The following is a 15,793-nucleotide window of genomic DNA, read 5'->3' as shown; positions in this document are numbered from 1 at the left end:
GTATTATCCTAGAGAGGAGAGTAAATTAGAATCATTATTCATTATTCATTGAAAACAGTTTTATAAAACCAAGCTGGGTGTTCGGCGAATCTTCCAGATTCCACTGGTTCTATTAGGGGACACCCTGTAACTTTTTACTTCTATTGTGTGATGGCCAAGAACTTTTCGAAATATATCTACATGGCCTATCTCAAGTTCTATGAGAGTTTAACCTACCACAGCTACAGTAGTAGTTTGAATAACTACTTACTTGATTGACTTTATGTATGCCAATAGAAAGGATAGGGTGATTTTTAATATTAAAAATATTATCTCATTGAAAATCACAAAATATATATAAGGTTATATACTATATATCAAAATTATCAGGATGACAAGACTAAAAATCCGCATGTATATCGTTCCGTCCGTCCGTGTAACGAAAAACTTGAGTAAAAATCAAGATATCTTGACAAAACTTGGTACACTGCCCCTTGGGACCGTGAGAGAAAATGGGTGAAATCGGACCACTGACAAGCCCACAAAATGTCGAAAACCGAACACCATAATCCATGAAGAAAGCTATAAAAGTAAACTTTGGTACAAAGGATCGCACTATAATTTATTTGGATGTAATTTATTGGGGACGTGGGCGTGGTCCGCCCCAATAGGTTTTTTGTATATATCTCGTAAACCTATAAAGCTATGCAAACCAAACTAGTTGAAATCAGATAATAACCACGCCCGCCTTCCATATAAAGGTTAGGTTGAAAATTACTAAAAGTGTGTTAACTCACTAATGATCAGAAAAAAAATTTACAGAAGAAATGGCAGAGGGAAGTTGCGCTGAACTTCAAAAAAATGGAAAATGGGCGGGGCGTTGGCGACTTATGATGAAAAATGGGCGAAATCAATTCACAATCCATAAAATCGGATTATAAATTTTCAATGCCCCGGATATCAAACACGAAAAACTCAGTGCCTAAGGGCAAGTTTTCACCAAAAATATCGGTAAATCGGAATCTTTTTCTTCTAATCTCTGTACCAAAAATGGTTAAAATCGGGTCATAATTTCCCTTAGCTTCGGATTATCAAAAACAAATGCAAAGCCCACCGGAAGTCCTTATACCCCATATATCAGTTAATATGTGAGATATCTTAAAAAATTAAGTGAGCATATTGTCTTGGATATAGTGTACTTTGGTGGTGAAAATGAGTAAAATCGGTTCAGGAATTATCTCAGCCCTCATATATTATATATATGTGATTATTTTCGTTATTCTAGTGCAGTTTTGCCGAATATATGGGTCAAATTATACATTATCTTAATAAAACTATGTTTATAAATTGCGAGGGTATAAAAAATTCGGTTGCACCCCATCTTAGCATTTCTTTACATGTTTCAAAGGACAACTTTATAACCTAGATAGATACATGTTCACGCCTTAGTTGGTCTTTTGTTTGTGGTTATAATAATTTAACATTATAACTCCAGCTTGCTTTAGGATTGACAATATCCGGTAATTTAATAAATTTTTGATTAACGCCATGAATAATGGAGTAGCCAATTTCTAAAATCTCTTATATATTCATAAATGCATACATCTATCCAACACACACTCAGTAATAATTACAACTATGTTAAATTACCTAAGTTCAGACCTTAATTAGCACACCACCAAAAAACTAGAAACTCGAGACACCACAGCATAACTACCTAACCTACAGTGGATTTAAAAAGTGTGGCGACGGCATCTCTTGCAACAAATGCGATTTCGACAGTGGCCACAAATGAAATGCATAGGTCGGAAGTTAGACACTCATATCAAGTGATGTGGGTAAGTCCAATGCATCGTTTGTTTGGCAACAACAAATATTCACACCTAAATTTAGAATGTAAACGTGCTTGCCATGCAGCTTATATAAAGCCACTTTGCTTGCCCACACCAGTTGAACTTAATTTTCTAAATTCTACACATGAAAGTTTGTATGTTGTTGTTTGACAAAGTTTACATTGTTTTTTTTTAAGCCGTCTACATTGGTGTTTTTGTTACTGTTTTGGCGCATAAAAGTTGTGTTGATGATTACTTTGTGGCTAGATTGTTGCACGTCGTGGCTGTTCCGCAATGAACGAAAGATAAGAAAGTTTTTATAGAACTCTTACATGTGAATACTGTTGTGATGCAATCTTAAATTATTCGAGAAGATTTGAACTATAATACTGTAACCATATACTCGAAAAATAAAAGAGAGAAGCTGTGCCTAAAAGCCGGATTTTCCGGTTATAATTCCCAAATAGAAGGGCTGGAGTATACTTGATATAACGTGGGGCATATCGATCAGAAGACGAAACGCTTTGAAAAAATAGCTTTCATTAAATTGATAAGGAACATCATTCAAGGCGTCCAGTGTTTCAACCAATAAGTAAATGGCTGAAGATACTCAAACCTTTTGCTAAATCCAGTGAATGTTTAAACAGTGTCAATATAGGGAAGAATAAGTTTACCCAAATAGAAAGGCTGGAAACTTCTAGTGCCGTTCTCTCAAAGCCCTCTTCCCATCTCATCGGATGTCGACATCGTCCACTCTTCTGCACTACAAAGCAGTACGTGAATGGTGAGTAGAGTTCGGTTTTGGTTCGTCGAAAGAGCACTTTACTTTTCATTTGCCTACTCAGTCCAAAGTAGAACCTGTTGGCAAGTGTTTTCCTGCGTTGGATTTCGATGCTGACATTTTTAGTGTTATTAATGGTTCTAAGTAATACGAAATTATCTACATCTTTAATCATATGACTTTCAACAATGTTGTTGGAGGTAGGACGCGCATGCGCTGACTGTTTTTTGATGACAGGAGATATTTCGTCCTGTCCTCATACACCAACAGATCCATTTTCTTCACTTCCTTATCCGGTTTGGAAAAAGCAGAACAAACGGCGCGGTTGTTGCTTCCAATGATATCAATATCATCGGCGTCCAGCAGCTGTACACTCTTACAGAAAATTGTACCTTCTCTATTTAGCTCTACAGTTCGTATTGTTTTTTCAAGTATCAGGTTAAAGAAGTCACATAAAAGTGAGTCACCCTGTCTCAAACTTCGTATCAGATAGGACGGAGCTTTTGGAAGATACCGGAACAAAACTTTGCCACTCCGGTCTACTATAACAATTCCTGCTGATTGTTCGATTCACTAGCATCTAAAAGCTGGCGAACCGAATCCGAGGCATAATTTTTAATATTTTGTTTCATAATTGTTTCATGATTTTTTTTTTATGGAAGTGTTTAAGTTATTCCAAAGAGAGTTAGTTTTAGTTTTAGGACGACGTTCAAAAGGGTTCACCATAAAGTTTTAGTTGCCATTAGTTTTTATTTAAACTTCAAACAACACAATTTCTACATTAGAACTGTATAAATATATAAATATGTTTGCTGCAATTTTAAAACGTGAATACACTACTTTATGTATTTTCACATGTGATATTTAAACAAGAAAAGTGTTGAAAATAATTTTGAAAACTTTGGCGTAGTAAAGGTGTTTTGCAAATAGTGAGCCCAAAATGTAAAGATTGCTCAACCGCACACAACTACGAGTATGAGATATGTATATACATATGTATCTGCATATTTATATATATGTTTAGATTGCACACACTTACTTATACAATAAATGTGTTTAAATTTATCAAAAGGTCATATTTAGACCTATCATACATACAAATATACGAATACACATATAAATATATAGACGATGTTGTATATACATTTAGTGAGGTTTTTTGTGCGTTCCTGCATGAAAGAAACACTTGTAAGTTTATTTTTTGTAATTTCAATTATTTGCTTTGCAACTTAGCGCGGCAGACAGCACTACTTGCGTATAGCGGAATGTAAACGTACCTATAACAACAACAATTTTATTTGTTATCTTATTCATATTTAGTTATAAGTCGCTTGCTTTAGGATTGACAATATGCGGTGATTTAATAAATTTTTTATTAACACCATGAATAATGGAGTAGCATTTTTCTAAAATCTCTTATATATTCATAAATAATACAGTAATAATTACAACTATGTTAATTTACCTTAATTAGCATACCACCAAAAAACTAAGAACTCGAGACACCACAGCATAACTTTTCATACAGTGGATTTAAAAAGTGTGGCGACGGCATCTCTTGCAACAAATGTGATTTCGACAATGGCTACAAATGAAATGCATAGGTCGGGGGTTAGACACTCATATCAAGTGATGTGGGTAAGTCCAATGCATCGTGTGTTTGGCAGCAACAAATATTCACACCTAAACTTAGAATGTAGACGTGCTTGCATCGCTGCTTATATAAAGCCACTTTGCTAGCCCACACCAGTTGAACTCAATTTTCGAAATTCTGCACATGAAAGTTTGTATGTTGTTGTAAGGTTTACATTGTTTGCTTTTATGTCGTCTTCATTGTTGTTGTTTTGGCGCATTAAAGTTGTGTTGATGATTACTTTGTGGCTAGATTGTTGCACAACGTGACTACTCCGCCTAAGTTGAGGATAAACTTTCAGCTAATCATGAATTTTTTAAAGACATCTAGAAGCATTGTGGACTTTTGGAAGACACCGGAACAAAACTTTGCCGCTCCGGTCTACTATGATAATTCCAGCTCCTTGTTCAATTCATTAGCATCTAAAAACTGGCGTACCGAAACTAGCTATAGTAGTTGAGGAATAATTTTCACTTCAAAACCTTCATTCGTCGGAATATTTCATGAATTTGTTTAAAGAGAGTGTTCAAATTATTCACAAGAGAGTTATTCTCAGTTTTCGGATGAGCTTCACATGGCTTCATCATACATTTTGATAAGCCATTAGTTTTTATTTTAACTTGAAACAACACGATTTCTACATTAAAACAGCATAACTTCATGTGTTTTATGCAGTTTTAAAACGTGATTACATAACTTTATGTATTTTCACTTGTGATATAAACAAGAAAAGTGTTGAAAATTATTTTGATAACTTTGGCGTAGTAAAGGTGTGGGCAAATAGTGAGCTCAAAATGTAAATATTTCTCAACCGCACTCTACTACGAGTATTTATATACTAAATAACGAGATATATACATATGTATATATTTAGATTGCACACATATACATATACAATAAATGTGTTTTAAATTTATCAAAAGATACGAACGGCTGACTATGACAGACCTAACATACATACTGTATACGAATGTGTGTGGTACATTTATACAAACATATAAATATATAAACTACCTTACTGTAGTGAGTGTAGCAAAGTGCCCCAAGTGGATTTATCTCAAACTGCTTAATATTAAGTGTAATCCTTTCGCACAACCACAAATGATAAGCCCCGAAAACTAGGTGGCTAAGGCATTGCTAGCACTTGGGTAGATAGATGTTGAAAACAAGTGCCGCATAAATGATGAGCTGCGAAAAAGTTTAGATTTAACTGTGAAAACCGAACTTGTGTGGTTTGTTAGTGGCGGCTGAAAATAAACCTTTTATTCAAACATAAATACACTTCTTGGGATCAAGTTAGTTATACTTTGTATTAGAAACAAAGTATCTTATATTGTTGAAGTAAAAGTCAAATTTAATTATCTGCAAATGTGTGTGGCTTTCGCTCTCAACAATTGTTTAATTAACTTAAATGCCACCGCAATCGCAACACCTGCGTTTTTGGTTAATATTTATTCGTGTGTGTGTGTGTGCGACGTTGTAGAAAGCTAAATATTCTGTTTGGCAGTCGGGATTGTTTGTTTTTTTTTTTTATTTTATTTTATTAAAAGATAGAAACGCAATTAAGTAAATACCGAATTGGTGAGGAAAGCTGGCTGGAGCTGAAGCTAAAGCATGTATAGAAAGGGTAGTAGCAGGAGAAACCTTTCTATATATTAACAGTAACGGGCCTTTAGCTTAGGTTAGCATCAATAATTAGATCAACAAGTGTGATGTATTCAAGAAATAGAATGGAACATTAGTTCCTATACATTCTTGTTCGTTCAATTCACATCCATAGAGTCAGTAGAGAGCAGAGAACTTATCAGCAATACTTCCAGTGAGTTGAGGATGTCCCAATGTTCAAGAAATGTAATAGCTCTACTTTTAGACCCAGTCGAATACTATGTCAGCCATACACACTTTTTTCTTGACAGATCACACGTTAGTTCTGTCAAGCTGTCATGTGTTTTTTGTTCAGCTTTAGATTTCAATTTTCTGTGCTTTTCTCATTAAAAAAGGAGGGGACCTCGAAATGGATCACCCTTTAGAGAGATATATAGCACACAGTATATTTAAATGGGATTGTTTAGCAAGAAGCATATTTACTCACTATTTAGTTTTATCTAAGGGTAATAACATATTAAGTTTTTTGGAAAGCTGTCTCTTATATGTTCTATAATTTCTCTATAATATTTCTTATTACCTACCATCGTCTCTGTTTTTTATATTCCAGATATTATTTTGAAATTGTAAATGAAGATATTTGTGCTTTTATGTAAAAATAAATGTAGTTTTAAAATAAATTCACTTACCCATAATATACTGTAAGTCTCTAGGACGTTACTGATACCTGAAAAAAGTAAAACATATTGTTTTGTATGTATATATAATACTATATGTAATAATATTATAAATTAGGTCTGATTCACAGAAAAAAACACATAACAGCTGGAAAGCGAAAGCGATAAGAGGTGAAATTCAAAAAATACAAAACTGGGAAAGACCTAGAAGAAACCAAAAAGGAGAAGAGAAAGTGGAAGAGGAAGTAAATACTGAATTCTAAAAAAGGCGAAACTGAATTATTAATTAATAGAAGTAGCACTTAACTTAAATTAAAATGAGTGTGTTTTAGATTAGATGATGATATCAATTTGGCGGAGTTTTTAATTTCTAGAAAAGCATTTTTTGTGATAATAAAAAAAAAATTCCTGGTATAATGCGGTTCTAAATGGTATTTATTTATTTAGTATCAATTAGAACTAAGACTCTTCTGAATCCCAAATTTGTGTTACATCCAGCTACTTTTCACTTTTTTTGCATCAAGAAATATTTACTATAAACTTCATTAATGCAATAAATTTTTAACTTAGCTTCCCACTTCCCACGAACACGCTATTTCACCGATTCACCGTTAAGCAGTAAATCTCATATGTTTACAAATCACTAGCCGCAGTGCTGCCACCCACTTCCGGTGTGAGAGTAACACGCAAATGAAATACTACAAAAGAAAAAAAGTAGCAGAAAACACAAAACGAAATGCCAGCACGGCTTGTGTTCGCCACTGCGCATGCCATGTTTACATATTTGTGGGCAACAACAATTTCACGCGAATGAAAACGAAAGGAAACAGCTGCTTTAGGTATTTTTGAGAACACACTTCAGTCACTTGGCGGCACTCAAAGCGAACGGAAGTTTGACGAGTATTTACTGGCAAAAGTGCTAACGGACGTACGGTCGTATGTATGTGTGCTGCGTATAACTCAAGTGTGAATAATATGTGTAAAGTGGGAAATGTATGCACTTGCCCGTGGCGTGTTTGAATTTGTGTAATAAAATTGTTAAAAAATACTGTGAAATTATATTTAAATACTTTTTTTTCAATTAGTAGAAAAATCGGTAAAAAAATTATAGTTCCTGCATGAAACACACGTAAGTTTTCTGTAATTTCATTTATTTGCGCTGCAACTTTGCGCGTCAGACATTACTACTTGCATATAGCGGTGTGTAATCGTACCTACAACAACAATTTCATTGCTCGGCGAGTTGGAAAAAGTCGAAAATTTACGAACATTAAAAATTCATAGCCCAACGTACATATCATATACATATGCCACTTGTTTGTAAGCGTTCAGTCAAGCGGGCATAAAAAGTGGTAACTTTCGGTGAAAAGTTCAAACCACAACGCTGGGGAATAAGCTATGCGTTTCAACTCTTGACATATTTTGAACATAGTTCACCTTGTAGCGTATTTTGGTGTTTCACATAGGAGATAGAAATACTCGTTTTTTAAGAAATGTCTAATATTGAAGGAAAGCAAATTATTGTCTGCAGATTTTTTCAAGAAAATATAACATCGGAATTTAAATGCAATTTTTTGACACATAGGCACATTCTAATAGCTTCGGTAAAAATTAGCCACAAGCACATAGACGCTCATTTGCTATATCTGTGGCCTTGAGAAGTTATAGACCGATATCGAAAATATTTAGTTGATATTTATTTAGCGATGCCACACCTCCAATGTGGTACTGATGCAAAGTTTTGATAACCTCACTAACCGATATGGTTCACTAGTGATATATGTATTGTAAAGCGAATGAGTGAAATAAATATCGAAATTGTGTTATATCGGTTGCAGGTGGGTTGTGAACCCCAAATTTGGTTGGAATTCGTCGAATAGTACCTGAGATATACATAGTTTTTTACCCAAAAATGGGCGACCTCACAAACATTTTCTATTTTTAATTTTTTAAGTTAAGATACGAAAAAAATTCAAATAGTATTAAAATCTAACTTATGAAAATCTCTCGATTATCCGAAAATTTCTCATAAAAATCTCTCATTCCACCAAAGTTTCGAAATATGTAAGAATCTTCAGACTATTATCAAAGAAATGATACCCCGACAATCCATTTGAACGAATATGCTGTGCACAAAAAAAACTACATATATTGTATAGTTTTAATTAACTCTGCCTTTAAACAAAATGTACAACATGGCGTATACTGAATATTCATAGCCGTCAGTTAAGTAATATGCTAAAACTACCGAAATATCCGCTCAGAAATTATGGAAAATGCAACAGTGTGGGTGACGACGCCGCTGCTTACCCTTTGACCTACGCTCAGCGTGTATATTTACTCATATTAACAACAACAACTACAAAGAAATATATGAGTACATTAGGCTACCGACTTAAACTCGGAATGGTTGTAAGCGACGCGCAACTATTATTTTATTATTTATATCTATACATATATACTCGTATACATATATACTCGTAAGTTCAGCATGCATGTGTGTGGTCTACCTTTTTAAATGCTAGAGTCAACTCATGACATGCAAATTAATTGCCGCAAAACACAACTTTTGTTTCGGCAGTTGAAGCCGCGTAGTGTGTGTCAGTGGCCTCAGACATACACGAGCAATTTAATGCACACAAATGTAATTACCTTAATTACAAGCAGACCTAACTATAACTAAACGCATGTGTACGCAAATAGGGCTTACATTATGTATACATATATTTAATGAAAAGGCGCTTGAATTGTTCACGCAACTGTAGAGTTGTACGCACATTCGTAATTGCGGTAATAAATAGCTGCGGGAAAGCTTTCGAAATTAATAGTCTAACTCGGGTTAGCCAAAGTTTGCATATCTCGAGGATTAACGCATATTAAAGTGTGGAGTATTTATATAGAATGCTCCTTTCATTTCAAACAATAAAATGCAAACTATATGTTTCTGTTTTTTTTTCATGCTACTGAAAGATAAATTTTTTATATTTAAAAATTATCACTTACATTGCTTCCGCCGAAATTGTCCATTCACCCGAATACCGTTGCCCTGACCTCAAAGACAATTCTTTAGAATATACAATATATAATAATTAATTTCTTAAAATTTTCCACACCACGATATCTTGGTCTTAGGCTAATGCCTTTGAATGGCTTTTTCAATAATCTCCTAAATGTAGGCAATATTTTTGAAAAAATATAGTTTCACCGTAGCTGAATATTATAACCTTTTCACACAGCCAAATTAATTGATCAATTAAAATTAAAATAAGAAACCAATTTTTGCCTTTCACACTCCCGGTTACATGATAATCGATCAGCAGTTACAAATTTTTGTTTTTGCTTTTCAGAAGTAAGAAGTTTCGCTATTTTTTATTTATTTCTAGCAGCGACATCTACGTAACATCGCGTTAACAACAACTTGCAGGCAAAGAATGTATATATAATTACAAATACGGTCTTTGTCGCAGAGTTGCATTTCATTTTCAAGTCGATTAAAATTCAATAAAAAAATTTTGTAGAAAACTGATAATGGTTAATTGATCAATTAGCTCCTGTGCGAAAAGGCTATTAGGATATTTGGATTAAATTAAACGATTTATGTGATCTAGTGTCCTTGAACCCTTTTGCCTCAATCATTGTAAACATTTTTAGGAACCCCAAAATTGCATCGGCCACATAACTAATTATATACAATAAACCAGTCCTCTAGACATTAGCTCTTAAGAAAAAACCCACCCTTCAAAGTTTCCCAAGATCATTTTGTACGATGTATGTTCTGTCTACAGAGTTCTATTGTGAGAATTGATGTTTCGAATATATTCGTAGAAGTGACTTGAACTATACAGGCTAGAGAAATCCTAAGTGGTCGCTTAAGTGCCTAAAATAAAGACTCCGAAGACACTATATTATGTTTGGTAATGTCGAAACTGCCCGTCAGAATAGCGCATAGCCCATATTCTCTCAGCAGTACTAGAGGGTATTTTTCACATTATAAAATCAATGATATCGGAACCCTCTGAAGGCTACAAACGATCTTTTAAAAATGAGAACTACTGTCTAAATTAAAAGAAACTCCCAAATGCTGGTTCAACAATGCCCTGATAATATTGTCTAAGCCTATATTTTGTTTTATTAAGAATTTGCAAAGCAGATTTTTGTAAAGTTCAGAGTCAGCACAAAATATCAACTGTTTGTGTCAGGCCACAAATGCACATTACTAAGACTTTATTGTGTGATATAGAAAATATTCAATTTCGAGAAAATATTTGCGCTGCATTAACTAAAATATACAAAATCCCTATATACAGTATAGTAAACAATGGCATTGATTCTAATAAAATCTGTGTATTGTTTTGTTTACCTTTAACTCACAATTACACGAGTATATACATAGGTGTATGTACATACATATGTATATGGGAAACATTAGCCAGTCGCTCTTATTTACATTAAGTTGTTTTTAATATGAGCAAGAAACCAGGTTTCTCCAGTAGCGATTTTATGGCATATAAAAATATATTTGTGTGTGTTTATTATTGCGAAGTCCACTTCGTTGTGTATAAGTCCATAAATTGTTTATATTCCACAAAAATACAACACTGACCAAAAACAAAAATGTTTAATACAATTTAATGAAGTGATGTTTTGCAGTTTAAGCGAAACCGTAAACAGTTTATATAAATATTATATTGTACTTATGTACATAGTTATAGATACCGTTTGTAATATTAAGAAATAAAAATATATAAACAAGTCTTTAATTGTATTAATATTATTAATATATATATTTGGCGTAGGAACCGCTTAGGGCAGGGGCGAACGCAGGGGGGGTTTCAATTAATTAATTGAATTTTTAAATAATAGAATTTAATTCTAAATAGTCATTTGAAAAATTTTAATTTGTTGTTTTCAAAGCAATCTTCCTGCCGACGATGTATGAATATGTAAAATAAATGAATACATTAGTCACTAACAGCATTGCCGTTTTGATAGAATTGTATCTTTATACTCTCGCAACAAATGTTGCTAAAGAGAGTATTATAGTTTTGTTCACATAACGGTTGTTTGTAACACCCAAAAGATATAGGGTTATATATACCAAAGTGATCAGGGTGAAGAGTGGAGTTCAAATCCGAATGTCTGTCTGTCCGTCCGTCCGTCCGTCCGTCTGTGCAAGCTGTAACTTGAGTAAAAATTAAGCTATCTTGATGAAACTTGGCACACTTATTTCTTGGCACCATAGGAAGGTTGCTTTCGAAAATGAGCAAAATCGGACCACTGCCACGCCCACAAAATGGCGAAAACCGAAAACAGATAAAGTGCCATAACTAAGCCATAAATAAAGCTATGGAAATAAATAATATTTGGTATATTTGTTATGAAGGATCGCACTATGAATGAAATAAATCGGATCATAACCACGCCCACCTCCCATACAAAGGTTAGGTTGAAAATTCCTAAAAGTAGGTTAACTCACTAAAGAAAAACGTCAGAAACACTAAATTTCACATAAGAAATGGCAGATGAAAGTTGCACTCAGATTTTTTTACAAAATGGAAAATGGGCGTGGCGTCGCCCACTTATGGGTCAAAAACCATATCTCAGGAACTACTCGACCGATTTCAATGAAACTTGGTTTGTAATAGTTTCCTTACAACCCAATGATATGTTGTGAAAATAGGCCAAATCGGTTCACAACCACGCCTACTTCCTATATACCAGAAGAGAAGACAATCTGAATCGTTTACTTTACAATATATAAAGTAAGTACTAGTGAAGATATCGGTGCAGAACTTTGCACAAATACTATGTTAATAGTATGGCAGCCCCATTCTAAAAATCGCCGAAATCGGACTATGGGTTTTTAAGGCCACATATATCCAACACGAGGCTCTCGGTGCTTCTAACCTAATATTATGGTTTCCAACTTTCAATGGTCTTTATACAATATATATGACGAATATGTGGGTCAAATTGTGTATTATATAATATAAATAAAGTTAAATAAATAAATTGCGAGAGTATAAAATGTTCGGTTACACCCGAACTTAGCCCTCCCTTACTAGTTTTTGATACTTTTTTTCTAAATTTTGTGATTTGATACTTTTTTGTTCACAAACGGCCTATTTTGCTACTTTTCTGCTGATAGAATTTAATTTTTTGAAATTATGAAAATGTTAAACTAAAAACAAGCCTATTGTATCTGGATAGTATTAAAAAGTTGTGGGAATGTAGGCCAATTAAAAAACCCAGAAAAATATAAACTGGACAGAGACATTTTTTTAATTTGCTTCAAAGTAATGAGTTTGCCTTATAACTCTGTGGCTGCTGAACTGGATTTTTTTAGATTTAAGGGGAATTGTGAGTCGAAAATGGACTTAAAACATCGAGAGCTGCTTTCCAAAATTGAAAACATTTTGCCAAATAAATGCATAAATCTTGACGTTATTGAGATGCAGGAGACTGTTCGTGTTTTAGAAAAGCAGTGGTCCGCTGATGTAGAAGATCCCGATGATTTCGTTGCTGAATTTAGAATGTGGAAAAGGTTAAAAATCTTTTCTTCATATTATATTTTCTAACTAAAATTTTGAATATATTTTCAGGAACTGGTTAAATCAAACAAAGAGATCCAAAACTCTTTTGGACGCGTTGAATTGTTGAGATGAAAAAATTTTCAAAACAGTGCATCGTTTTTAAAGATTGGAGCAACAATCCCAATATCTGTCGCTTCAAGTGAACGCTCGTTTTCCTTACTTCGCAGGCTTAAAACATATTTAAGAAATAAAACTGGAGAAGCACGCCTGAACGGAATGGTTCTCTTAAATATCCATAGAGATATAGACGTGACGGAGGAAGAGATTTTAAATGTTATGGCCCAAAATAAAAGAAGATTAGACTTAAATTTGTGAATAAAGTAATGAAACATTGTCTTTTTACCTAAAAGCCCCCCCCCCCCCCCCCAAATTTTTTCCTGCGTGCGCCACTGGCTTAGGGGGTTTGCAATTTGGCGTCATTTGGAGATTTCAAGTGCTGTCAGGTCACTTTTCACTTGATCCTTCCAACGGAGTGGAGGTCTTCCTCGTCGTCGACTTCTGAAATAAGGTATTGCATTAAACACTTTCAGAGCTGGAGCGCTTTCGTCCATTCGAACATGATGTAGCTTTTATAAAATTGAGCAGCTCAACAAGTTTAACGTGCGCAACTTCCGAGATGTTGTCTAGAAAACCATGTCCGATTATTGTCCTGTACAATGCTTTGCATTCACATAGAAGATGCACAATAGTCTCTTCTTCTTCTACGACCTTGCAGCTTCTGCAGTAGTCATTGCTTGGTAACCCCAGTCGGTCCGCATGTCTTCCAATAAGGCAATGACCAGTTGACTAGAGTTCTTATGTCCTTCCTTTTAAATTTCAGTAGACGGCTCGTACGGCCTTTATTCCAATAAGGCCTCGTCTGCCTGCTAGTTGAACAAGTCATAGATTCTATCCACCTGGATTCAGCCCAATCTATGACCTGCTTATCAATTAAGTGCTTACAAGTGGCCAACGATATGCATATATCCTCCTTACTCGGATCCAATTGTAAGGTTGTGCCTAATCTAGTTAGTTCTTCTGCCACACAGTTACCTGTAATTTCAATGTGTCCAGGAACCCAATGCAGGTTTATCGTGTCCCTGGTTATAAGTGACTAGTTGGGAAGATTCCCTTAGTCTAATTGCAGACTTTACTGCCATCTGTTTACAAACTAAGTCTATAGGCAGTAAGTAAAGAATAACCTCTAGTGCCTGACTTGGCGTTGTTCTAAGAGCTCCGCTTATACATATACTTGCCGCTCTTTGTAAACTTTCCATACGCTTTATTGCGTATTTCTTTTCCATTATTGGCCACCAGACCAGTATGCCATATGTCATGATCGGCCTTACCACTGCTTTATAGAGCCAGTGAGTTATACGAGGCTTTAGTCCCTATTTAGGTCCCACCATCCTTTTACAGGTGTAAAGAGCTATATCAGCTTTCTTCACCCTAGCGTCAAGGTTTGGTTTCCATGAAAGCTTCCTGTCTCATATTACTCCCAGGTAGCTGTTTCTGCCACCCATAAAATTTTGCCATTTATAGCTGGTGGTGTAAAATTTGGAATTCTGTGTTTCCTTGTGAATAATACTCCATTTTGCTAGCATTTAAGTTTAATCCGCACGATTCTGCCCATCGGTTTATATCGTTTAATGCAACTTGCATAAGATTAGCGAGAGTACTTGGAAATTTCCCTCTAACCGAAACAACTACATCATCACCGTAGGCCACAACATGTACTCCTCTCTTTTCCAGATTTAACAACATTGTTAAAGAATAGCGTATATGGATCCAATGAATACGTAAGACCAAATGCAACTTAACAATGTTCCGACGTTCCTCCGCTTTCGGTCCTAAGAAACCTGATCAGACCTGAAATTTTATTATTTGATAAATTTGATTTGATGTCTTCATTACCTCATATGCATAAACCCAACTCATTCTATTTGGTCTACCCCTGACTATTTTGGAAAAAACACATCACATCTCGAAGACACCACTATAATAAACTTTCCCATATTTTGGAAAGCTGAAACTCGAAAATTTGGTCCGCAGAGTCTTTGGAGTTTCTCATATGGTTCTCCACATCATCTCATTTAGGCCAATTCGAAAAGGATATTACTTTTACGAATGTGCTTTCCCAATTCAGAAATGAACCAGAAGGATCAAACTTTTCTTTTGTTAATATTGACTTTTGAATAAGCAACCTTCTAAGATACAGTGGTGAACTCAGCAACTGAGAGAAAAACAACATCAAATTGTGGTATGAGGTTATTAAGACATTTGATTTTATTCATTCATAATATTCATCAGCGACTACAGTGAAAAAGTTATTTGATACCAGGAAATAAAGGTAATTTGGAGAGATTTGGAACCACTTCTTTCGAGCTAACTAACTACCTAAAATGCCGTTAACCAAAATTATCAATTAGAGGCAATTCGGTCTATATTGAAACAATCAATCGGAATCCTATGGTTATCTTATTAGCGATTGAAAGTTAAGGCAATCTATCGACAAATATAATATTGACTCATCATGCCTCATGAAATAATTTACTGTGCTTTTTAGAGTAGAGGTAATAATGGACTAATGAAAAACCTAGAGTTATAACCACTTTGTGAAATGTGAGAAGCCTGGGTTTATCCGATTCTTTCAGCGAAATCACTTATGCTAGTACTAGATAGAAGATAGAGAATTATTTTGTGTTTTATCCATT

General features: G+C 34.5%; 1 protein-coding gene across 11 annotated transcripts in view; it reads left to right on the top strand.

Moving 5' to 3' along the window:
- Positions 1-15,793, top strand: part of LOC105217179 (uncharacterized) — a 263,745-nt gene that overhangs the window by 218,322 nt on the left and 29,630 nt on the right. The window contains exon 1 of one of the 11 annotated variants that reach the window (XM_054226908.1): positions 7,394-7,636. The exons of the other annotated variants lie outside the window; for them this stretch is intronic. The gene's annotated coding sequence lies outside the window, so the exon portion shown is untranslated. Of the gene's footprint in view, positions 1-7,393; positions 7,637-15,793 lie in introns of those variants that run through there. 11 annotated transcript variants of the gene reach the window in all.

The sequence above is a fragment of the Zeugodacus cucurbitae genome, chromosome 2 (assembly GCF_028554725.1).
Source record: "Zeugodacus cucurbitae isolate PBARC_wt_2022May chromosome 2, idZeuCucr1.2, whole genome shotgun sequence".
NCBI lineage: Eukaryota > Metazoa > Arthropoda > Insecta > Diptera > Tephritidae > Zeugodacus > Zeugodacus cucurbitae.
Note: the sequence above shows the minus strand (reverse complement) of the source record. Positions and strands in the feature narration are given on the sequence as shown.